This window comes from Styela clava, chromosome 8 (genome assembly GCF_964204865.1).
Source record: "Styela clava chromosome 8, kaStyClav1.hap1.2, whole genome shotgun sequence".
NCBI lineage: Eukaryota > Metazoa > Chordata > Ascidiacea > Stolidobranchia > Styelidae > Styela > Styela clava.
Window position 1 is genome coordinate 21001623 of NC_135257.1, and position 22112 is coordinate 21023734.

The 22112-nt window shown below is 38.2% G+C and overlaps 33 non-coding genes across 33 annotated transcripts; all 33 read right to left on the bottom strand.

Annotated features, from left to right (window-relative positions):
• Positions 1-701: 701 nt before the first annotated feature.
• Trnar-ucg (transfer RNA arginine (anticodon UCG)) lies at positions 702-774 on the bottom strand. Its single transcript has one exon. It is a non-coding gene; the product is annotated as a tRNA-Arg (tRNA).
• Positions 775-1666: 892 nt separating this feature from the next.
• Trnar-ucg (transfer RNA arginine (anticodon UCG)) lies at positions 1667-1739 on the bottom strand. The gene has a single exon. It is a non-coding gene; the product is annotated as a tRNA-Arg (tRNA).
• Positions 1740-2150: 411 nt separating this feature from the next.
• On the bottom strand, positions 2151-2223 carry Trnar-ucg (transfer RNA arginine (anticodon UCG)). Its single transcript has one exon. It is a non-coding gene; the product is annotated as a tRNA-Arg (tRNA).
• A 163-nt stretch (positions 2224-2386) lies between these two features.
• Positions 2387-2459, bottom strand: Trnak-cuu (transfer RNA lysine (anticodon CUU)). The gene has a single exon. It is a non-coding gene; the product is annotated as a tRNA-Lys (tRNA).
• A 367-nt stretch (positions 2460-2826) lies between these two features.
• Trnar-acg (transfer RNA arginine (anticodon ACG)) lies at positions 2827-2899 on the bottom strand. The gene has a single exon. It is a non-coding gene; the product is annotated as a tRNA-Arg (tRNA).
• Positions 2900-3309: 410 nt separating this feature from the next.
• Trnar-ucg (transfer RNA arginine (anticodon UCG)) lies at positions 3310-3382 on the bottom strand. The gene has a single exon. It is a non-coding gene; the product is annotated as a tRNA-Arg (tRNA).
• Positions 3383-3790: 408 nt separating this feature from the next.
• On the bottom strand, positions 3791-3863 carry Trnar-ucg (transfer RNA arginine (anticodon UCG)). Its single transcript has one exon. It is a non-coding gene; the product is annotated as a tRNA-Arg (tRNA).
• Positions 3864-4509: 646 nt separating this feature from the next.
• Trnak-cuu (transfer RNA lysine (anticodon CUU)) lies at positions 4510-4582 on the bottom strand. Its single transcript has one exon. It is a non-coding gene; the product is annotated as a tRNA-Lys (tRNA).
• Positions 4583-5937: 1355 nt separating this feature from the next.
• Positions 5938-6010, bottom strand: Trnar-ucg (transfer RNA arginine (anticodon UCG)). Its single transcript has one exon. It is a non-coding gene; the product is annotated as a tRNA-Arg (tRNA).
• A 410-nt stretch (positions 6011-6420) lies between these two features.
• On the bottom strand, positions 6421-6493 carry Trnar-ucg (transfer RNA arginine (anticodon UCG)). The gene has a single exon. It is a non-coding gene; the product is annotated as a tRNA-Arg (tRNA).
• A 434-nt stretch (positions 6494-6927) lies between these two features.
• Trnar-ucg (transfer RNA arginine (anticodon UCG)) lies at positions 6928-7000 on the bottom strand. Its single transcript has one exon. It is a non-coding gene; the product is annotated as a tRNA-Arg (tRNA).
• A 433-nt stretch (positions 7001-7433) lies between these two features.
• Positions 7434-7506, bottom strand: Trnar-ucg (transfer RNA arginine (anticodon UCG)). Its single transcript has one exon. It is a non-coding gene; the product is annotated as a tRNA-Arg (tRNA).
• A 410-nt stretch (positions 7507-7916) lies between these two features.
• Positions 7917-7989, bottom strand: Trnar-ucg (transfer RNA arginine (anticodon UCG)). Its single transcript has one exon. It is a non-coding gene; the product is annotated as a tRNA-Arg (tRNA).
• Positions 7990-8399: 410 nt separating this feature from the next.
• Trnar-ucg (transfer RNA arginine (anticodon UCG)) lies at positions 8400-8472 on the bottom strand. Its single transcript has one exon. It is a non-coding gene; the product is annotated as a tRNA-Arg (tRNA).
• A 433-nt stretch (positions 8473-8905) lies between these two features.
• Trnar-ucg (transfer RNA arginine (anticodon UCG)) lies at positions 8906-8978 on the bottom strand. The gene has a single exon. It is a non-coding gene; the product is annotated as a tRNA-Arg (tRNA).
• Positions 8979-9388: 410 nt separating this feature from the next.
• On the bottom strand, positions 9389-9461 carry Trnar-ucg (transfer RNA arginine (anticodon UCG)). Its single transcript has one exon. It is a non-coding gene; the product is annotated as a tRNA-Arg (tRNA).
• Positions 9462-9871: 410 nt separating this feature from the next.
• Positions 9872-9944, bottom strand: Trnar-ucg (transfer RNA arginine (anticodon UCG)). Its single transcript has one exon. It is a non-coding gene; the product is annotated as a tRNA-Arg (tRNA).
• A 408-nt stretch (positions 9945-10352) lies between these two features.
• Positions 10353-10425, bottom strand: Trnar-ucg (transfer RNA arginine (anticodon UCG)). The gene has a single exon. It is a non-coding gene; the product is annotated as a tRNA-Arg (tRNA).
• A 162-nt stretch (positions 10426-10587) lies between these two features.
• Positions 10588-10660, bottom strand: Trnak-cuu (transfer RNA lysine (anticodon CUU)). Its single transcript has one exon. It is a non-coding gene; the product is annotated as a tRNA-Lys (tRNA).
• A 693-nt stretch (positions 10661-11353) lies between these two features.
• Trnar-ucg (transfer RNA arginine (anticodon UCG)) lies at positions 11354-11426 on the bottom strand. Its single transcript has one exon. It is a non-coding gene; the product is annotated as a tRNA-Arg (tRNA).
• Positions 11427-11588: 162 nt separating this feature from the next.
• On the bottom strand, positions 11589-11661 carry Trnak-cuu (transfer RNA lysine (anticodon CUU)). The gene has a single exon. It is a non-coding gene; the product is annotated as a tRNA-Lys (tRNA).
• A 664-nt stretch (positions 11662-12325) lies between these two features.
• Positions 12326-12398, bottom strand: Trnar-ucg (transfer RNA arginine (anticodon UCG)). The gene has a single exon. It is a non-coding gene; the product is annotated as a tRNA-Arg (tRNA).
• A 162-nt stretch (positions 12399-12560) lies between these two features.
• On the bottom strand, positions 12561-12633 carry Trnak-cuu (transfer RNA lysine (anticodon CUU)). The gene has a single exon. It is a non-coding gene; the product is annotated as a tRNA-Lys (tRNA).
• Positions 12634-13002: 369 nt separating this feature from the next.
• Positions 13003-13075, bottom strand: Trnac-aca (transfer RNA cysteine (anticodon ACA)). The gene has a single exon. It is a non-coding gene; the product is annotated as a tRNA-Cys (tRNA).
• A 1099-nt stretch (positions 13076-14174) lies between these two features.
• On the bottom strand, positions 14175-14247 carry Trnar-ccu (transfer RNA arginine (anticodon CCU)). Its single transcript has one exon. It is a non-coding gene; the product is annotated as a tRNA-Arg (tRNA).
• A 1332-nt stretch (positions 14248-15579) lies between these two features.
• Positions 15580-15652, bottom strand: Trnar-ucg (transfer RNA arginine (anticodon UCG)). Its single transcript has one exon. It is a non-coding gene; the product is annotated as a tRNA-Arg (tRNA).
• Positions 15653-16062: 410 nt separating this feature from the next.
• Trnar-acg (transfer RNA arginine (anticodon ACG)) lies at positions 16063-16135 on the bottom strand. Its single transcript has one exon. It is a non-coding gene; the product is annotated as a tRNA-Arg (tRNA).
• A 1676-nt stretch (positions 16136-17811) lies between these two features.
• Trnar-ucg (transfer RNA arginine (anticodon UCG)) lies at positions 17812-17884 on the bottom strand. The gene has a single exon. It is a non-coding gene; the product is annotated as a tRNA-Arg (tRNA).
• Positions 17885-18892: 1008 nt separating this feature from the next.
• Trnar-acg (transfer RNA arginine (anticodon ACG)) lies at positions 18893-18965 on the bottom strand. Its single transcript has one exon. It is a non-coding gene; the product is annotated as a tRNA-Arg (tRNA).
• A 382-nt stretch (positions 18966-19347) lies between these two features.
• Positions 19348-19420, bottom strand: Trnar-ucg (transfer RNA arginine (anticodon UCG)). The gene has a single exon. It is a non-coding gene; the product is annotated as a tRNA-Arg (tRNA).
• A 1008-nt stretch (positions 19421-20428) lies between these two features.
• Positions 20429-20501, bottom strand: Trnar-ucg (transfer RNA arginine (anticodon UCG)). The gene has a single exon. It is a non-coding gene; the product is annotated as a tRNA-Arg (tRNA).
• A 381-nt stretch (positions 20502-20882) lies between these two features.
• Positions 20883-20955, bottom strand: Trnar-ucg (transfer RNA arginine (anticodon UCG)). Its single transcript has one exon. It is a non-coding gene; the product is annotated as a tRNA-Arg (tRNA).
• A 1083-nt stretch (positions 20956-22038) lies between these two features.
• Positions 22039-22111, bottom strand: Trnar-acg (transfer RNA arginine (anticodon ACG)). Its single transcript has one exon. It is a non-coding gene; the product is annotated as a tRNA-Arg (tRNA).
• Between the last annotated feature and the right edge of the window lies 1 nt (position 22112).

Consider the following 22112-nt stretch of genomic DNA (forward strand, 5'->3'; position numbering starts at 1 on the left):
AGTTTTAGATTTGTTTGACAAAGACAAAAGATAGAATGACTTTGAGGGTTGGATTAAGTGTCCAACAATATACCGACAGAGCTAGCCGGGCAATAGGTTTGATTCGTTTCAACGGATCGCCTTTATTTAATAAAGAAGAAACATGCCAATGTCGTTTGTAAAAAGATGCAAGAATTTAAATCGATCTGTCTAAAGTTAATACACCAGACAATTTTGAACGAGAGCGCCAGGACTCGAAACTGGAATCTTCTGATCCGAAGTCAGACGCGTTATCCATTGCGCCACGAGCCCGTCCACCAAATGAAAAAAAATAATTCTAAAGAAACATTTTGAGTGTACAAATAAAAGGATCTTTAGAACCTAGTACACGAAATACGGAAATGTATTAATCCGTCTTTTGACTGACCAAATTCCCAGCATTGTTACGAGGTTAGAAAAACGATGAAGCAATATTTTCACAAAAAATACATTACAAGAGATAGAAGTTTTAGATTTGTTTGATAAAGACAAAAGATAAAATGACTTAGAGGGTTGGATTAAGTGTCCAACAATATACCGACAGAGCTAGCCGGGCAACGGGTTTGATTCTTTTCAAAGGATCGCCTTCATTTAATAAAGAAGAAACATGCCAATGTCGTTTGAAAAAAGGTGCAAGAATTTAAGTCGATCTGTCTAAAACTAATACACCAGACAATTTTGAACGAGCGCGCCAGGACTCGAACCTGGAATCTTCTGATCCGAAGTCAGACGCGTTATCCATTGCGCCATGCGCCCGTCTACCAATGGAAAAAAGTAATTCTGAAGAAACAGTTTGAGTGTACAAATAAAAGGATCTTTAGAACCGAGTACACGAAATATGGAAATGAATTAATTAGACTTTTAACTGACCAAATTCCCAGCATTGTTTCGAGGTTAGAAAAACGATAAAGCAATATTTTCTTAAAAAATACATTACAAGAGATAGAAGTTTTAGATTTGTTTGACAAAGACAAAAGATAGAATGACTTTGAGGGTTGGATTAAGTGTCCAACAATATACCGACAGAGCTAGCCGGGCAATAGGTTTGATTCGTTTCAACGGATCGCCTTCATTTAATAAAGAAGAAACATGCCAATGTCGTTTGTAAAATGATGCAAGAATTTAAATCGATCTGTCTAAAGTTAATACACCAGACAATTCTGAACGAGAGCGCCAGGACTCGAAACTGGAATCTTCTGATCCGAAGTCAGACGCGTTATCCATTGCGCCACGAGCCCGTCTACTAAATGAAAAAAAAAAAATTCTAAAGAAAAATTTTGAGTGTACAAATAAAAGGATCTTTAGAACCTAGTACACGAAATACGGAAATGTATTAATCCGTCTTTTGACTGACCAAATTCCCAGCATTGTTACGAGGTTAGAAAAACGATGAAGCAATATTTTCACAAAAAATACATTACAAGAGATAGAAGTTTTAGATTTGTTTGACAAAGACAAAGGATAGAATGATTTTGAGGGTTGGATTATGTGTCTAACAATATACCGACAGAGCTAGCCGGGCAACGGGTTTGATTTTTTTCAACGGATCGCCTTCATTTAATAAAAAAGAAACATGCCAATGTCGTTTGAAAAAAGATGTAAGAATTTAAGTCGATCTGTCTAAAATTAATACACCAGACAATTTGAACGAGCGCGCCAGGACTCGAACCTGGAATCTTCTGATCCGAAGTCAGACGCGTTATCCATTGCGCCACGCGCCCGTCTACCAAATGAAAAAAAAATAATTCTAAAGAAAAATTTTGAGTGTACAAATGAAAGGATCTTTAGAACCTAGTACACGAAATACGGAAATGTATTAATCCGTCTTTAAACTGACCAAATTCCCAGCATTGTTACGAGGTTAGAAAAACGATGAAGCAATATTTTCACAAAAAATACATTACAAGAGATAGAAGTTTTAGATTTGTTTGACAAAGACAAAGGATAGAATGATTTCGAGGGTTGGATTAGGTGTATAACAATATACCGACAGAGCTAGCCGGGCAACGGGTTTGATTCTTTACAACGGATTGCCTTCATTTAATAAAGAAGAAACATGCCAATGTCGTTTGAAAAAAGATGCAAAAATTTAAGTCGATCTGTCTAAAATTAATACACCAGACAATTTTGAACAAGCGCGCCAGGACTCGAACCTGGAATCTTCTGATCCGAAGTCAGACGCGTTATCCATTGCGCCACGCGCCCGTCTACCAAATGGAAAAAAGTTATTCTGAAGAAACAGTTTGAGTTTACAAATAAAAGGATCTTTAGAGCCGAGTACACGGACTATGGAAATGACTTAATTAGACTTTTAACTTACCAAACTCACATATCTATAGACAGTTTGCATTTCAAAAAATCTGTCGAACGCCCAACGTGGGGCTCGAACCCACGACCGTTGGATTAAGAGTCCAACGCTCTACCGACTGAGCTAGCCGGGCGACGAGTATGATTTCTTACAACGGGTCATTTGATCACGGTTTTATTCATTTCAACGGATCGCCATCATTCAATGAGGGAGAAACTTGTCAAAGTTGGTTGAAAAAAGGTTCTACAAGAATTAAAGTAGTTCTGACTGAAATGAATATACCAGACAATTTTAAATAAGCGCGGCAGGACTCGTGCGTGGAATCTTCTTATCCGAAGTCAGCCGCATTATCCATTGCGCCACGCGCCCGTCTACCAAACGAAAAAGCTATTATGAAGAAACAGTTCGAGTGTAAGATAGAAAAGATAGAAGATCGTAGTTTTGTTGACAAATAAAACACAAGACTTTGAGCACTTATAAAACAATTTGTGAAATATATACGAGCAAGCCAGGATTCGAACCTGGAATCTTCTGATCCGTAGTCAGACGCGTTATCCATTGCGCCACGCGCCCGTCTACTAAATGGAAAAAAGTTATTCTGAAGAAACAGTTTGAATGTACAAATAAAAGGATATTTGGAACCGAGTACACGAAATATGGAAATGAATTAATTAGACTTTTAACTGACCAAATTCCCAGCATCGTTTCGAGGTTAGAAAAACGATAAAGCAATATATTCTTAAAAAATACATTACAAGAGATAGAAGTTTTAGATTTGTTTGATAAAGACAAAAGATAGAATGACTTAGAGGGTTGGATTAAGTGTCCAACAATATACCGACAGAGCTAGCCGGGCAACGGGTTTAATTCTTTTCAAAGGATCGCCTTCATTTAATAAAGAAGAAACATGCCAATGTCGTTTGAAAAAAGGTGCAAGAATTTAAGTCGATCTGTCTAAAACTAATACACCAGACAATTTTGAACGAGCGCGCCAGGACTCGAACCTGGAATCTTCTGATCCGAAGTCAGACGCGTTATCCATTGCGCCACGCGCCCGTCTACCAATGGAAAAAAGTAATTCTGAAGAAACAGTTTGAGTGTACAAATAAAAGGATCTTTAGAACCTAGTACACGAAATACGGAAATGTATTAATCCGTCTTTTGACTGACCAAATTCCCAGCATTGTTACGAGGTTAGAAAAACGATGAAGCAATATTTTCACAAAAAATACATTACAAGAGATAGAAGTTTTAGATTTGTTTGACAAAGACAAAGGATAGAATGATTTCGAGGGTTGGATTAGGTGTCTAACAATATACCGACAGAGCTAGCCGGGCAACGGGGTTGATTCTTTTCAACGGATCGCCTTCATTTAATAAAAAAGAAACATGCCAATGTCGTTTGAAAAAAGATGCAAGAATTTAAGTCGATCTGTCTAAAATTAATACACCAGACAATTTGAACGAGCGCGCCAGGACTCGAACCTGGAATCTTCTGATCCGAAGTCAGACGCGTTATCCATTGCGCCACGCGCCCGTCTACCAAATGAAAAAAAAATAATTCTAAAGAAACATTTTGAGTGTACAAATGAAAGGATCTTTAGAACCTAGTACACGAAATACGGAAATGTATTAATCCGTCTTTTAACTGACCAAATTCCCAGCATTGTTACGAGGTTAGAAAAACGATGAAGCAATATTTTCACAAAAAATACATTACAAGAGATAGAAGTTTTAGATTTGTTTGACAAAGACAAAGGATAGAATGATTTCGAGGGTTGGATTAGGTGTCTAACAATATACCGACAGAGCTAGCCGGGCAACGGGTTTGATTCTTTTCAACGGATCGCCTTCATTTAATAAAAAAGGAACATGCCAATGTCGTTTGAAAAAAGATGCAAGAATTTAAGTCGATCTGTCTAAAATTAATACACCAGACAATTTGAACGAGCGCGCCAGGACTCGAACCTGGAATCTTCTGACCCGAAGTCAGACAAGTTATCCATTGCGCCACGCGCCCGTCTTCCAAATGGAAAAAAGTTATTCTGAAGAAACAGTTTGAGTGTACAAATAAAAGGATCTTTAGAGCCGAGTACACGGACAATGGAAATGACTTAATTAGACTTTTAACTTACCAAACTCACATATCTATAGACAGTTTGCATTTCAAAAAATCTGTCGAACGCCCAACGTGGGGCTCGAACCCACGACCGTTGGATTAAGATTCCAACGCTCTACCGACTGTGCTAGCCGGGCGACGAGTCTGATTTCTTACAACGGATCATTTGATCACGGTTTTATTCATTTCAACGGATCGCCATCATTCAATGAGGGAGAAACTTGTCAAAGTGGGTTGAAAAAAGGTTCTACAAGAATTAAAGTAGTTCTGACTAAAATGAATATACCAGACAATTTTAAATAAGCGCGCCAGGACTCGTGCGTGGAATCTTCTTATCCGAAGTCAGCCGCATTATCCACTGCGCCACGCGCCCGTCTACCAAACGAAAAAGCTATTATGAAGAAACAGTTCGAGTGTAAGATAGAAAAGATAGAAGATCGTAGTTTTGTTGACAAAAAAACACAAGACTTTGAGAACTTATAAAACAATTTGTAAAATATATGCGAGCACGCCAGGATTCAAACCTGGAATCCTCTGATCCGTTGTCAGACGCGTTATCCATTGCGCCACGCGCCAGTCTACTAAGTGGAAAAAAGGTATTCTGAAGAAACAGTTTGAATGTACAAATAAAAGGATATTTAGAACCGAGTACACGAAATATGGAAATGAATTAATTAGACTTTTAACTTACCAAACTCACATATCTATAGACAGTTTAAATTTCAAAAAATCTGTCGAACGCCCAACGTGGCAAGCAATATTTTCTTAAAAAATACATTACAAGAGATAGAAGTTTTAGATTTGTTTGATAAAGACAAAAGATAGAATGACTTTGAGGGTTGGATTAGGTGTCCAACAATATACCGACAGAGCTAGCCGGGCAACGGGTTTGATTTTTTTCAACGGATCGCCTTCATTTAATAAAGAAGAAACATGCCAATGTCGTTTGAAAAAAGGTGCAAGAATTTAAGTCGATCTGTCTAAAACTAATACACCAGACAATTTTGAACGAGCGCGCCAGGACTCCAACCTGGAATCTTCTGATCCGAAGTCAGATGCGTTATCCATTGCGCCACGCGCCTGTCTACCAAATTGCAAAATGCTATTCCCAAGAAACAGTTTGAGTGTACAAATAAAATGATCTTCAGAACCTAGTACAAGAAATACGGAAATGTATTAATCAGTCTTTTAACTGACCAAATTCCCAGCATTGTTACGAGGTTAGAAAAACGATGAAGCAATATTTTCACAAAAAATACATTACAAGAGATAGAAGTGTTAGATTTGTTTGACAAAGACAAAGGATAGAATGACTTCGAGGGTTGGATTAAGTGTCTAACAATATACCGACAGAGCTAGCCGGGCAACGGGTTTGATTCTTTTCAACGGATCGCCTTCATTTAATAAAGGAGAAACATTCCAATGTCGTTTGAAAAAAGATGCAAGAATTTAAGTCGATCTATCTAAAATTAATACACCAGACAATTTTGAACGAGCGCGCCAGGACTCGAACCTGGGATCTTCTGATCCGAAGTCAGACGCGTTATCCATTGCGCCACGCGCACGTCTACCAAGTGGAAAAAAGTTATTCTGAAGAAACAGTTTGAGTGTACAAATAAAAGGATCTTTAGAACCGAGTACACGAAATATGGAAATGAATTAATTAGACTTTTAACTGACCAAATTCCCAGCATTGTTTCGAGGTTAGAAAAACGATAAAGCAATATTTTCTTAAAAAATACATTACAAGAGATAGAAGTTTTAGATTTGTTTGACAAAGACAAACGATAGAATGATTTCGAGGGTTGGATTAGGTGTCTAACAATATACCGACAGAGCTAGCCGGGCAACGGGTTTGATTCTTTACAACGGATCGCCTTCATTTAATAAAGAAGAAACATGCCAATGTCGTTTGAAAAAAGATGCAAGAATTTAAGTCGATCTGTCTAAAATTAATACACCAGACAATTTTGAACGAGCGCGCCAGGAGTCGAACCTGGAATCTTCTGATCCGAAGTCAGACGCGTTATCCATTGCGCCACGCGCCCGTCTACCAAATGGAAAAAAGTTATTCTGAAGAAACAGTTTGAGTGTACAAATAAAAGGATCTTTAGAACCGAGTACACGAAATATGGAAATGAGTTAATTAGACTTTTAACTTACCAAACTCACATATCTATAGACAGTTTAAATTTCAAAAAATCTGTCGAACGCCCAACGTGGCAAGCAATATTTTCTTATAAAAAATACATTACAAGAGATAGAAGTTTTAGATTTGTTTGATAAAGACAAAAGATAGAATGACTTTGAGGGTTGGATTAGGTGTCCAACAATATACCGACAGAGCTAGCCGGGCAACGGGTTTGATTTTTTTCAACGGATCGCCTTCATTTAATAAAGAAGAAACATGCCAATGTCGTTTGAAAAAGGTGCAAGAATTTAAGTCGATCTGTCTAAAACTAATACACCAGACATTTTTGAACGAGCGCGCCAGGATTCGAACCTGGAATCTTCTGATCCGAAGTCAGATGCGTTATCCTTTGCGCCACGCGCCCGTCTACCAAATGGAAAAGAATTATTCTGAAGAAACAGTTTGAGTGTACAAATAAAAGGATCTTTAGAACCGAGTACACGAAATATGGAAATGAGTTAATTAGACTTTTAACTTACCAAACTCACATATCTATAGACAGTTTAAATTTCAAAAAATCTGTCGAACGCCCAACGTGGCAAGCAATATTTTCTTAAAAAATACATTACAAGAGATAGAAGTTTTAGATTTGTTTGATAAAGACAAAAGATAGAATGACTTTGAGGGTTGGATTAGGTGTCCAACAATATACCGACAGAGCTAGCCGGGCAACGGGTTTGATTTTTTTCAACGGATCGCCTTCATTTAATAAAGAAGAAACATGCCAATGTCGTTTGAAAAAAAATGCAAGAATTTAAGTCGATCTGTCTAAAACTAATACACCAGACAATTTTGAACGAGCGCGCCAGGACTCCAACCTGGAATCTTCTGATCCGAAGTCAGATGCGTTATCCATTGCGCCACGCGCCCGTCTACCAAATTGAAAAAAGCTATTCCCAAGAAACAGTTTGAGTGTACAAATAAAATGATCTTTAGAACCTAGTACAAGAAATACGGAAATGTATTAATCAGTCTTTTAACTGACCAAATTCCCAGCATTGTTACGAGGTTAGAAAAACGATGAAGCAATATTTTCACAAAAAATACATTACAAGAGATAAAAGTTTTAGATTTGTTTGACAAAGACAAAGGATAGAATGACTTCGAGGGTTGGATTAAGTGTCTAACAATATACCGACAGAGCTAGCCGGGCAACGGGTTTGATTCTTTTCAACGGATCGCCTTCATTTAATAAAGAAGAAACATTCCAATGTCGTTTGAAAAATGATGCTAGAATTTAAGTCGATCTGTCTAAAATTAATACACCAGACAATTTTGAACGAGCGCGCCAGGACTCGAACCTGGAATCTTCTGATCCGAAGTCAGACGCGTTATCCATTGCGCCACGCGCCCGTCTACCAACTGGAAAAAAGTTATTCTGAAGAAACAGTTTGAGTGTACAAATAAAAGGATCTTTATAACCGAGTACACGAAATATGGAAATGAATTAATTAGACTTTTAACTGACCAAATTCCCAGCATTGTTTCGAGGTTAGAAAAACGATAAAGCAATATTTTCTTAAAAAATACATTACAAGAGATAGAAGATTTAGATTTGTTTGACAAAGACAAACGATAGAATGACTTCGAGGGTTGGATTAAGTGTCTAACAATATACCGACAGAGCTAGCCGGGCAACGGGTTTGATTCTTTACAACGGATCGCCTTCATTTAATAAAGAAGAAACATGCCAATGTCGTTTGAAAAAAGATGCAAGAATTTAAGTCGATCTGTCTAAAATTAATACACCAGACAATTTTGAACGAGCGCGCCAGGACTCGAACCTGGAATCTTCTGATCCGAAGTCAGACGCGTTATCCATTGCGCCACGCGCCCGTCTACCAAATGGAAAAAAGTTATTCTGAAGAAACAGTTTGAGTGTACAAATAAAAGGATCTTTAGAACCGAGTACACGAAATATGGAAATGAGTTAATTAGACTTTTAACTTACCAAACTCACATATCTATAGACAGTTTAAATTTCAAAAAATCTGTCGAACGCCCAACGTGGCAAGCAATATTTTCTTAAAAAATACATTACAAGAGATAGAAGTTTTAGATTTGTTTGATAAAGACAAAAGATAGAATGACTTTGAGGGTTGGATTAGGTGTCCAACAATATACCGACAGAGCTAGCCGGGCAACGGGTTTGATTTTTTTCAACGGATCGCCTTCATTTAATAAAGAAGAAACATGCCAATGTCGTTTGAAAAAAGGTGCAAGAATTTAAGTCGATCTGTCTAAAACTAATACACCAGACAATTTTGAACGAGCGCGCCAGGACTCCAACCTGGAATCTTCTGATCCGAAGTCAGATGCGTTATCCATTGCGCCACGCGCCCGTCTACCAAGTCGAAAAAAGTCATTCTGAAGAAACAGTTTGAGTGTACAAATAAAATGATCTTTAGAACCTAGTACAAGAAATACGGAAATGTATTAATCAGTCTTTTAACTGACCAAATTCCCAGCATTGTTACGAGGTTAGAAAAACGATGAAGCAATATTTTCACAAAAAATACATTACAAGAGATAGAAGTTTTAGATTTGTTTGACAAAGACAAAGGATAGAATGACTTCGAGGGTTGGATTAAGTGTCTAACAATATACCGACAGAGCTAGCCGGACAACGGGTTTGATTCTTTTCAACGTATCGCCTTCATTTAATAAAGAAGAAACATTCCAATGTCGTTTGAAAAAAGATGCTAGAATTTAAGTCGATCTGTCTAAAATTAATACACCAGACAATTTTGAACGAGCGCGCCAGGACTCGAACCTGGAATCTTCTGATCCGAAGTCAGACGCGTTATCCATTGCGCCACGCGCCCGTCTACCAAGTCGAAAAAAGTCATTCTGAAGAAACAGTTTGAGTGTACAAATAAAAGGATCTTTGGAACCGAGTACACGAAATATGGAAATGAATTAATTAGACTTTTAACTGACCAAATTCCCAGCATTGTTTCGAGGTTAGAAAAACGATAAAGCAATATTTTCTTAAAAAATACATTACAAGAGATAGAAGTTTTAGATTTGTTTGACAAAGACAAACGATAGAATGATTTCGAGGGTTGGATTAGGTGTCCAACAATATACCGACAGAGCTAGCCGGGCAACGGGTTTGATTCTTTACAACGGATCGCCTTCATTTAATAAAGAAGAAACATGCCAATGTCGTTTGAAAAAAGATGCAAGAATTTAAGTCGATCTGTCTAAAATTAATACACCAGACAATTTTGAACGAGCGCGCCAGGACTCGAACCTGGAATCTTCTGATCCGAAGTCAGACGCGTTATCCATTGCGCCACGCGCCCGTCTACCAAATTGAAAAAAGCTATTCCCAAGAAACAGTTTGAGTGTACAAAGAATATGATCTTGAGATCCTTGTACACGAAATACGAAATGTATTAATCAGTCTTTTAACTGACCAAATGCCCAGCATTGATACGAGGTTAGAAAACGATGAAGCAATATTTTCTCAAAAAATACATTACAAGAGATAGAAGTTTTAGATTTGTTTGACAAAGACAAAGGATAGAATGACTTCGAGGGTTGGATTAAGTGTCCAACAATATACCGACAGAGCTAGCCGGGTAACGGGTTTGATTCTTTTCAACGGATCGCCTTCATTTAATAAAGAAGAAACATGCTAATGTCGTTTGAAAAAAGGTGCAAGAATTTAAGTCGATCTGTCTAAAACTAATACACCAGACAATTTTGAACGAGCGCGCCAGGACTCGAACCTGGAATCTTCTGATCCGAAGTCAGACGCGTTAACCATTGCGCCACGCGCCCGTCTACCAATGGAAAAAAGTTATTCTGAAGAAACAGTTTGAGTGTACAAATGAAAGGATCTTTAGAACCGAGTACACGAAATATGGAAATGAGTTAATTAGACTTTAGACTTACCAAACTCATATATCTATAGACAATTTGCATTTCAAAAAATCTTTCGAACGCCCAACGTGGGGCTCGAACCCAAGACCGTTGGATTAAGAGTCCAACGCTCTACCGACTGAACTAGCCGGGCGACGAGTCTGATTTCTTACAACGGATAATTTGATTACGGTTTGATTCATTTCAACGGATCGCCTTCATTCAATGAGGGAGAAACTTGTCAAAATGGGTTGGAAAAAGGTGCTACAAAAATTAAAGTCGTTCTGACTAAAACGAATATACCAGACAATTTTAAATAAGCACGCCAGGACTCGAGCGTGGAATCTTTTTATCCGAAGTCAGCCGCGTTATCCACTGCATCACGCGCCCGTCTACCAAACAAAAAAGCTATTATGAAGAAACAAATCGAGTGTAAGATAGAAAAGATAGAAGATCGTAGGTTTGTTGACAAATAAAACACAAGACTTTGAGAACTTATAAAACAATTTGTAAAATATATGCGAGCACGCCAGGATTCCAACCTTGAATCTTCGAGTTCGAGAATGACCTTGAGGGTTGGATGAAGTATGAAGCAATATTTTCACAAAAAATACATTACAAGAGATAGAAGTTTTAGATTTGTTTGACAAAGACAAAAGATAGAATGACTTCGAGTGTTGGATTAAGTTTCTAACAATATACCGACAGAGCCAGCAGGGCAACGGGTTTGATTCTTTTCAACGAATCGCCTTCATTTAATAAAGAAGAAACATGCCAATGTCGTTTGAAAAAAGATGCAAGAATTTAGGTCGATCTGTCTATAATTAATACACCAGACAATTTTGAACGAGCGCGCCAGGATTCGAACCTGGAATCTTCTGATCCGAAGTCAGACGCGTTATCCATTGCGCCACGCGCCCGTCTACCAAATGGAAAAAAGTTATTCTGAAGAAACAGTTTGAGTGTACAAATAAAAGGATCTTTAGAACCGAGTACACGAACTATGGAAATGAGTTAATTAGACTTTTACTTACCAAATTCACATATCTATAGACAGTTTGCATTTTAAAAAATCTGTCGAATGCCCAACGTGGGGCTCGAACCCACGACCGTTGGATTAAGAGTCCAACGCTCTACCGACTGAGCTAGCCGGGAGACGAGTCTGATTTCTTACAACGGATCATTTGATCACGGTTTGATTCATTTCAACGGATCGCCATCATTCAATGAGGGAGAAACTTGTCAAAGTGGGTTGAAAAAAGGTTCTACAAGAATTAAAGTCGTTCTGACTAAAATGAAAATACCAGAACGTGGAATCTTCTTATCCGAAGTCAGCCGCGTTATCCACTGCGCCACGCGCCCGTCTACCAAACGAAAAAGCTATTATGAAGAAACAATTCGAGTGTAAGATAGAAAAGATAGAAGATCGTAGTTTTGTTGACAAATGAAACACAAAACTTTGAGAACTTATAAAACAATTTGTAAAATATATGCGAGCACGCCAGGATTCGAACCTTGAATCTTCGAGTCCGAGAATGACTTTGAGGGTTGGAATAAGTATGAAGCAATATTTTCACAAAAAATACATTACAAGAGATAGAAGTTTTAGATTTGTTTGACAAAGATAAAGGATAGAATGACTTCGAGGGTTGGATTAAGTTTCTAACAACATACCGACAGAGCTAGCAGGGCAACGGGTTTGATTCTTTTCAACGGATCGCCTTCATTTAATAAAGAAGAAACATGCCAATGTCGTTTGAAAAAAGATGCAAGAATTTAAGTCGATCTGTCTAAAATTAATACACTAGACAGTTTTGAACGAGCGCGCCAGGACTCGAACCTAGAATCTTCTGATTCGAAGTCAGACGCGTTATCCATTGCGCCACGCGCCCGTCTACCAAATGGAAAAAAGTTATTCTGAAGAAACAGTTTGAGTGTACAAATAAAAGGATGTTTAGAACCGAGTACACGAACTATGGAAATGACTTAATTAGACTTTTACTTACCAAACTCAAATATCTATAGACAGTTTGCATTTCAAAAAATCTGTCGAATGCCCAACGGGGGGCTCGAACCCACGACCGTTGGATTAAGAGTCCAACGCTCTACCGACTGAGATAGCCGGGCGACGAGTCTGATTTCTTACAACGGATCATTTGATCACGGGTTGATTCATTTCAACGGATCGCCATCATTCAATGAGGGAGAAACTTGTCAAAGTGGGTTGAAAAAAGGTTCTACAAGAATTAAAGTCGTTCTGAATAAAATGAATATATACCAGACAATTTTAAATAAGCGCGCCAGGACTCGTGCGTGGAATCTTCTTATCCGAGGTCAGCCGCATTATCCACTGCGCCATGCGCCCGTCTACCAAACGAAAAAGCTATTATGAAGAAACAGTTCGGGTGTAAGATAGAAAAGATAGAAGATCGTAGTTTTGTTGACAAATAAAACACAAGACTTTGAGAACTTATAAAACAATTTGTAAAATATATGCGAGCACGCCAGGATTCAAACCTGGAATCTTCTGATCTGTAGTCAGACGCGTTATCCATTGCGCCACGCGCCCGTCTACGAAGTGGAAAAAAGGTATTCTGAAGAAACAGTTTGAATGTACAAATAAAAGGATCTTTAGAAGCGAGTACACGAAATATGGAAATGAATTAATTAGACTTTTAACTGACCAAACGATAAAGCAATATATTTTAAAAAAATACATTACAAGAGATAGAAGTTTTAGATTTGTTTGATAAAGACAAAAGATAGAATGACTTTGAGGGTTGGATTAAGTGTCCAACAATATACCGACAGAGCTAACCGGGCAATAGGTTTGATTCTTTTCAACGGATCGCCTTCATTTAATAAAGAAAAAACATGCCAATGTCGTTTGAAAAAAGGTGCAAGAATTTAAGTCGATCTGTCTAAAACTAACACACCAGACAATTTTGAACGAGCGCGCCATGATTCAAACCTGGAATCTTCTGATCCGAAGTCAGACGCGTTATCCATTGCGCCACGCGCCCGTCTACCAAATTGAAAAAAGCTATTCCCAAGAAACAGTTTGAGTGTACAAAGAAAATGATCTTGAGATCCTTGTACACGAAATACGGAAATGTATTAATCAGTCTTTTAACTGACCAAATGCCCAGCATTGATACGAGGTTAGAAAAACGATGAAGCAATATTTTCTCAAAAAATACATTACAAGAGATAGAAGTTTTAGATTTGTTTGACAAAGACAAAGGATAGAATGACTTCGAGGGTTGGATTAAGTGTCCAACAATATACCGACAGAGCTAGCCGGGCAACGGGTTTGATTCTTTTCAACGGATCGCCTTCATTTAATAAAGAAGAAACATGCCAATGTCGTTTGAAAAAAGGTACAAGAATTTAAGTCGATCTGTCTAAAACTAATACACCAGACAATTTTGAACGAGCGCGCCAGGACTCAAACCTGGAATCTTCTGATCCGAAGTCAGACGCGTTATCCATTGTGCCACGCGCCCGTCTACCAATGGAAAAAAGTTATTCTGAAGAAACAGTTTGAGTGTACAAATGAAAGGATCTTTAGAACCGAGTACACGAAATATGGAAATGAGTTAAGTAGACTTTTGACTTACCAAACTCATATATCTATAGACAATTTGCATTTCAAAAAATCTTTCGAACGCCCAAAGTGGGGCTCGAACCCACGACCGTTGGATTAGGAGTCCAACGCTCTACCGACTGAGCTAGCCGGGCGACGAGTCTGATTTCTCACAACGGATAATTTGATCACGGTTTGATTCATTTCAACGGATCGCCTTCATTCAATGAGGGAGAAACTTGTCAAAATGGGTTGAAAAAAGGTGCTACAAGAATTAAAGTCGTTCTGACTAAAACGAATATACCAGACAATTTTAAATAAGCACGCCAGGACTCGAGCGTGGAATCTTTTTATCCGAAGTCAGCCGCGTTATCCACTGCGCCACGCGCCCGTCTACCAAACGAAAAAGCTATTATTAAGAAACAATTCGAGTGTAAGATAGAAAAGATACAAGATCGTAGTTTTGTTGACAAACAAAACACAAGACTTTGAGAACTTATAAAACAATTTGTAAAATATTTGCGAACACGCCAGGATTCGAACCTGGAATCTTCTGATCCGTATTCAGACGCTTTATCCATTGCGCCACGCGCCCCTCTACTAAATGGGAAAAAGTTATTCTGAAGAAACAGTTTGAGTGTACAAATAAAAGGATCTTTAGAACCGAGTACACAAAATATGGAAATGAATTTTTAGACTTTTAACTGACCAAATTCCCAGCATTGTTTCGAGGTTAGAAAAACGATAAAGCAATATATTCTTAAGAAATACATTACAAGAGATAGAAGATTTAGATTTGTTTGATAAAGACAAAAGATAGAATGATTTTGAGGTATGGATTAAGTGTCCAACAATATACCGACAGAGCTAGCCGGGCAATAGGTTTGATCCTTTCCAACGGATCGCCTTCATTTAATAAAGAAGAAACATGTCAATTTCGTTTGAAAAAAGGTGCAAGAATTTAAGTCGATCTGTCTAAAACTAATACACCAGACAATTTTGAACGAGCGCGCCAGGACTCCAACCTGGAATCTTCTGATCCGACGTCAGACGCGTTATCCATTGCTCCACGCGCCCGTCTACCAAATTGAAAAAAGCTATTCCCAAGAAACAGTTTGAGTTTACAAATAAAATGATCTTTAGAACCTAGTACACGAAATACGGAAATGTATTAATCAGTCTTTTAACTGACCAAATTCCCAGCATTGTTACGAGATTACAAAAACGATGAAGCAATATTTTCACAAAAAATACATTACAAGAGATAGAAGTTTTAGATTTGTTTGACAAAGACAAAAGATAGAATGACTTTGAGGGTTGGATTAAGTGTCCAACAATATACCGACAGAGCTAGCCGGGCAACGGATTTGATTCTTTTCAACGGATCGCCTTCATTTAATAAAGAAGAAACATGCCAATGTCGTTTGAAAAAAGGTGCAAGAATTTCAGTCGATCTGTCTAAAACTAATACACCAGACAATTTTGAACGAGCGCGCCAGGACTCGAACCTGGAATCTTCTGATCCGAAGTCAGACGCGTTATCCATTGCGCCACGCGCCCGTCTACCAAATGGAAAAAAGTTATTCTGAAGAAACAGTTTGAGTGTACAAATAAAAGGATCTTTAGAACCGAGTACACGAAATACGGAAATGTATTAGTCAGTCTTTTAACTGACCAAATTCCCAGCATTGTTACGAGATTACAAAAACGATGAAGCAATATTTTCACAAAAAATACATTACAAGAGATAGAAGTTTTGGATTTGTTTGACAAAGAAAAAAGATAGAATGACTTTGAGGGTTGGATTAAGTGTCCAACAATATACCGACAGAGCTAGCCGGGCAACGGATTTGATTCTTTTCAACGGATCGCCTTCATTTAATAAAGAAGAAACATGCCAATGTCGTTTGAAAAAAGGTGCAAGAATTTAAGTGGATCTGTCTAAAACTAATACACCAGACAATTTTGAACGAGCGCGCCAGGACTCGAACCTGGAATCTTCTGACCCGTAGTCAGACGCGTTATCCATTGCGCCACGCGCCCGTCTACGAAGTGGAAAAAAGGTATTCTGAAGAAACAGTTTGAATGTACAAATAAAAGGATCTTTAGAACCGAGTACACGAAATATGGAAATGAATTAATTAGGTTTAGGTTTGATTCTTTTCAACGGATCGCCTTTATTTTATAAAGAAGAAACAGGCCAATGTCGTTTGAAAAAAGGTGCAAGAATTTAAGTCGATCTGTCTAAAACTAATACACCAGACAATTTTTAACGAGCGCGCCAGGACTCCAACCTGGAATCTTCTGATCCGAAGTCAGACGCGTTATCCGTTGCGCCACGCGCCCGACTACCAAATTGAAAAAAGCTATTCTCAAGAAACAGTTTGAGTGTACAAATAAAATGATCTTTAGAACCTAGTACACGAAATACGGAAATGTAATAATCAGTCTTTTAACTGACCAAATTCCCAGCATTGTTACGAGGTTAGAAAAACGATGAAGCAATATTTTCACAAAAAATACATTACAAGAGATAGAAGTTTTAGATTTGTTTGACAAAGACAAAGGATAGAATGACATCGAGGGTTGGCTTAAGTGTCTAACAATATACCGACAGAGCTAGCCGGGCAACGGGTTTGATTCTTTACAACGGATCGCCTTCATTTAATAAAAAAGAAACATGCCAATGCCAAAGAATTTAAGTCGAACTGTCTAAAATTAATACACCAGACAATTTTGAACGAGCGCGCCAGGACTCGAACCTGGAATTTTCTGATTCGAAGTCAGACGCGTTTTCCATTGAGCCACGCGCCCGTCTACCAAATGGAAAAAAGTTATTCTGAAGAAACAGGTTGAGTGTACAAATAAAAGGATCTTTAGAACCGAGTACACGGACTATGGAAATGACTTAATTAGACTTTTAACTTACCAAACTCACATATCTATAGACAGTTTGCATTTCAAGAAATCTGCCGAATGCCCAAAGTTGGGCTCGAACACACGACCGGTGGATTAAGAGTCCAACGCTCTACCGACTGAGCTAGCCGGGCGACGATTCTGATTTCTTACAACGGATCATTTGATCACGGTTTTATTCATTTCAACGGATCGCCATCATTCAATGAGGGAGAAACTTGTCAAAGTGGTTGAAAAAATGTTCTACAAGAATTAAAGTCGTTCTGACTAAAATGAATATACCAGACAATTTTAAATAAGCGCGCCAGGACTCGTGCGTGGAATCTTCTTATCCAAAGTCAGCCGCATTATCCACTGCGCCACGCGCCCGTCTACCAAACGAAAAAGCTATTATGAAGAAACAGTTCGAGTGTAAGATAGAAAAGATAGAAGATCGTAGTTTTGTTGACAAATAAAACACAAGACTTTGAGAACTTATAAAACAATTTGTAAAATATATGCGAGCACGCCAGGTTTCAAACCTGAAATCTTCTGACCCGTAGTCAGACGCGTTATCCATTGCGCCACGCGCCCGTCTACGAAGTGGAAAAAAGGTATTCTGAAGAAACAGTTTGAATGTACAAATAAAAGGATCTTTAGAACCGAGTACACGAAATATGGAAATGAATTAATTAGGTTTAGGTTTGATTCTTTTCAACCGATCGCCTTTATTTAATAAAGAAGAAACATGCCAATGTCGTTTGAAAAAAGGTGCAAGAATTTAAGTCGATCTGTCTAAAACTAATACACCAGACAATTTTTAACGAGCGCGCCAGGACTCCAACCTGGAATCTTCTGATCCGAAGTCAGACGCGTTATCCATTGCGCCACGCGCCCGTCTACCAAATTGAAAAAAGCTATTCTCAAGAAACAGTTTGAGTGTACAAATAAAATGATCTTTAGAACCTAGTACACGAAATACGGAAATGTAATAATCAGTCTTTTAACTGACCAAATTCCCAGCATTGTTACGAGGTTAGAAAAACGATGAAGCAATATTTTCACAAAAAATACATTACAAGAGATAGAAGTTTTAGATTTGTTTGACAAAGACAAAGGATAGAATGACTTCGAGGGTTGGCTTAAGTGTCTAACAATATACCGACAAAGCTAGCCGGGCAACGGGTTTGATTCTTTTCAACGGATCGCCTTCATTTAATAAAGAAGAAACATGCCAATGTAGTTTGAAAAAAGATGCAAGAATTTAAGTCGATCTGTCTAAAATTAATACACCAGACAATTTTGAACGAGCGCGCCAGGACTCGAACCTGGAATTTTCTGATCGGAAGTCAGACTCGTTATCCATTGAGCCACGCGCCCGTCTACCAAATGGAAAAAAGGTATTCTGAAGAAACAGTTTGAGTGTACAAATAAAAGGATCTTTAGAACCGAGTACACGAAATATGGAAATGAATTAATTAGACTTTTAACTGACCAAACGATCAATTCCAACGCTCTACCGACTGAGCTAGCCGGGCGACGAGTCTGACATCTTACAACGGATCATTTGATCACGGTTTTATTCATTTCAACGGATCGCCATCATTCAATGAGGGAGAAAATTGTCAAAGTGGGTTGAAAAAATGTTCTACAAGAATTAAAGTCGTTCTGACTAAAATGAATATACCAGACAATTTGAAATAAGCGCGCCAGGACTCGTGCGTGGAATCTTCTTATCCGAAGTCAGCCGCATTATCCACTGCGCCACGCGCCCGTCTACCAAACGAAAAAGCTATTATGAAGAAACAGTTCGAGTGTAAGATAGAAAAGATAGAAGATCGTAGTTTTGTTGACAAATAAAACTCAAGACTTTGAGAACTTAAAAAACAATTTGTAAAATATATGCGAGCACGCCAGGATTCAAACCTGGAATCTTCTGATCCGTAGTCAGACGCGTTATCCATTGCGCCACGCACCCGTCTACGAAGTGGAAAAAAGGTATTCTGAAGAAACAGTTTGAATGTACAAATAAAAGGATCTTTAGAATCGAGTACACGAAATATGGAAAAGAATTAATTATACTTTTAACTGACCAAACGATAAAGCAATATATTCTTAAAAAAATACATTACAAGAGATAGAAGTTTTAGATTTTTTTGATAAATACAAAAGATAGAATGACTTTGAGGGTTGGATTAAGTGCCAAACAATATACCGACAGAGCTAGCCGGGCAATAGGTTTGATTCTTTTCAACGGATCGCCTTCATTTAATAAAGAAAAAACATGCCAATGTCGTTTGAAAAAAGGTGCAAGAATTTAAGTCGATCTGTCTAAAACTAACACACCAGACAATTTTGAACGAGCGCGCCAGGATTCGAACCTGGAATCTTCTGATCCGAAGTCAGACGCGTTATCCATTGCGCCACGCGCCCGCCTACCAAATTGAAAAAAGCTATTCCCAAGAAACAGTTTGAGTGTACAAATAAAATGATTTTGAGAAACTTGTACACAAAATACGGAAATGTATTAATCAGTCTTATAACTGGCCAAATTCCCAGCATGGTTACGAGATTAGAAAAACGATGAAGCAATATTTTCACAAAAAATACATTACAAGAGATAGAAGTTTTAGATGTGTTTGACAAAGACAAAGGATAGAATGACTTCGAGGGTTGGATTAAGTGTCTAACAATATACCGACAGAGCTAGCCGGGCAACGGGTTTGATTTTTTTTAACGGATTGCCTTCATTTAATAAAGAAGAAACATGCCAATGTCGTTTGAAAAAAGGTGCAAGAATTTAAGTCGATCTGTCTACAATTAATACACCAGACAATTTTGAACGAGCGCGCCAGGACTCGAACCTGGAATTTTCTGATCGGAAGTCAGACTCGTTATCCATTGAGCCACGCGCCCGTCTACCAAATGGAAAAAAGGTATTCTGAAGAAACAGTTTGAGTGTACAAATAAAAGGATCTTTAGAACCGAGTACACGAAATATGGAAATGAATTAATTAGACTTTTAACTGACCAAACGATCAATTCCAACGCTCTACCGACTGAGCTAGCCGGGCGACGAGTCTGACATCTTACAACGGATCATTTGATCACGGTTTTATTCATTTCAACGGATCGCCATCATTCAATGAGGGAGAAAATTGTCAAAGTGGGTTGAAAAAATGTTCTACAAGAATTAAAGTCGTTCTGACTAAAATGAATATACCAGACAATTTGAAATAAGCGCGCCAGGACTCGTGCGTGGAATCTTCTTATCCGAAGTCAGCCGCATTATCCACTGCGCCACGCGCCCGTCTACCAAACGAAAAAGCTATTATGAAGAAACAGTTCGAGTGTAAGATAGAAAAGATAGAAGATCGTAGTTTTGTTGACAAATAAAACACAAGACTTTGAGAACTTATAAAACAATTTGTAAAATATATGCGAGCACGCCAGGATTCAAACCTGGAATCTTCTGATCCGTAGTCAGACGCGTTATCCATTGCGCCACGCACCCGTCTACGAAGTGGAAAAAAGGTATTCTGAAGAAACAGTTTGAATGTACAAATAAAAGGATCTTTAGAACCGAGTACACGAAATATGGAAAAGAATTAATTATACTTTTAACTGACCAAACGATAAAGCAATATATTCTTAAAAAATACATTACAAGAGATAGAAGTTTTAGATTTGTTTGATAAAGACAAAAGATAGAATGACTTTGAGGGTTGGATTAAGTGCCAAACAATATACCGACAGAGCTAGCCGGGCAATAGGTTTGATTCTTTTCAACGGATCGCCTTCATTTAATAAAGAAAAAACATGCCAATGTCGTTTGAAAAAAGGTGCAAGAATTTAAGTCGATCTGTCTAAAACTAACACACCAGACAATTTTGAACGAGCGCGCCAGGATTCGAACCTGGAATCTTCTGATCCGAAGTCAGACGCGTTATCCATTGCGCCACGCGCCCGCCTACCAAATTGAAAAAAGCTATTCCCAAGAAACAGTTTGAGTGTACAAATAAAATGATCTTGAGAAACTTGTACACAAAATACGGAAATGTATTAATCAGTCTTTTAACTGGCCAAATTCCCAGCATGGTTACGAGATTAGAAAAACGATGAAGCAATATTTTCACAAAAAATACATTACAAGAGATAGAAGTTTTAGATGTGTTTGACAAAGACAAAGGATAGAATGACTTCGAGGGTTGGATTAAGTGTCTAACAATATACCGACAGAGCTAGCCGGGCAACGGGTTTGATTTTTTTTAACGGATCGCCTTCATTTAATAAAGAAGAAACATGCCAATGTCGTTTGAAAAAAGGTGCAAGAATTTAAGTCGATCTGTCTACAATTAATACACCAGACAATTTTGAACGAGCGCGCCAGGACTCGAACCTGGAATCTTATGATCCGAAGTCATACGCGTTATCCATTGCGCACGCGCCCGTCTACCAAATGGAAAAAGGCTATTATGAAGAAACAGTTTGAGTGTAGAAATAAAAGAATCATTAGAACCGAGTACACGAAATATGGAAATGAGTTAATTAGACTTTTAACTGACCAAACTCCCATATCTAAAGACAGTTTGCATGTCAAAAATTTTATCGAACCAACGACCGTTGGATTAAGAGTCCAACGCTCTACCGACTGAGCTAGCCGGGTGACGAGTCTGATTTCAGACAACGGATCATTTGATCACGGTTTGATTCATTTCAACGGATCACCTTCATTCAATGAGGGAGAAACTTGTCAAAGTGGGTTGAAAAAAGGTGCTACAAGAATTAAAGTCCTTCTGACTAAAATGAATATACCAGACAATTTTAAAAAAGCGCGCCAGGCTCCGAGCATGGAATTTTCTTATCCGAAGTCAGCCGCGTTATCCACTGCGCCACGCGCCAGTCTACCAAACGAAAAAGCTATTATGAAAGAAACAGTTCGAGTGTACAAATGATTTGTTTGACAAAGACAAAAGATAGAAGATCGTAGTTTTGTTGACAAATAAAACACAAGACTTTGAGAACTTATAAAACAATTTGTAAAATATCTGCGAGCACGCCAGGATTCGAACCTGGAATCTTCTGATCCGTAGTCAGACGCGTTATCCATTGTGCCACGCGCCCG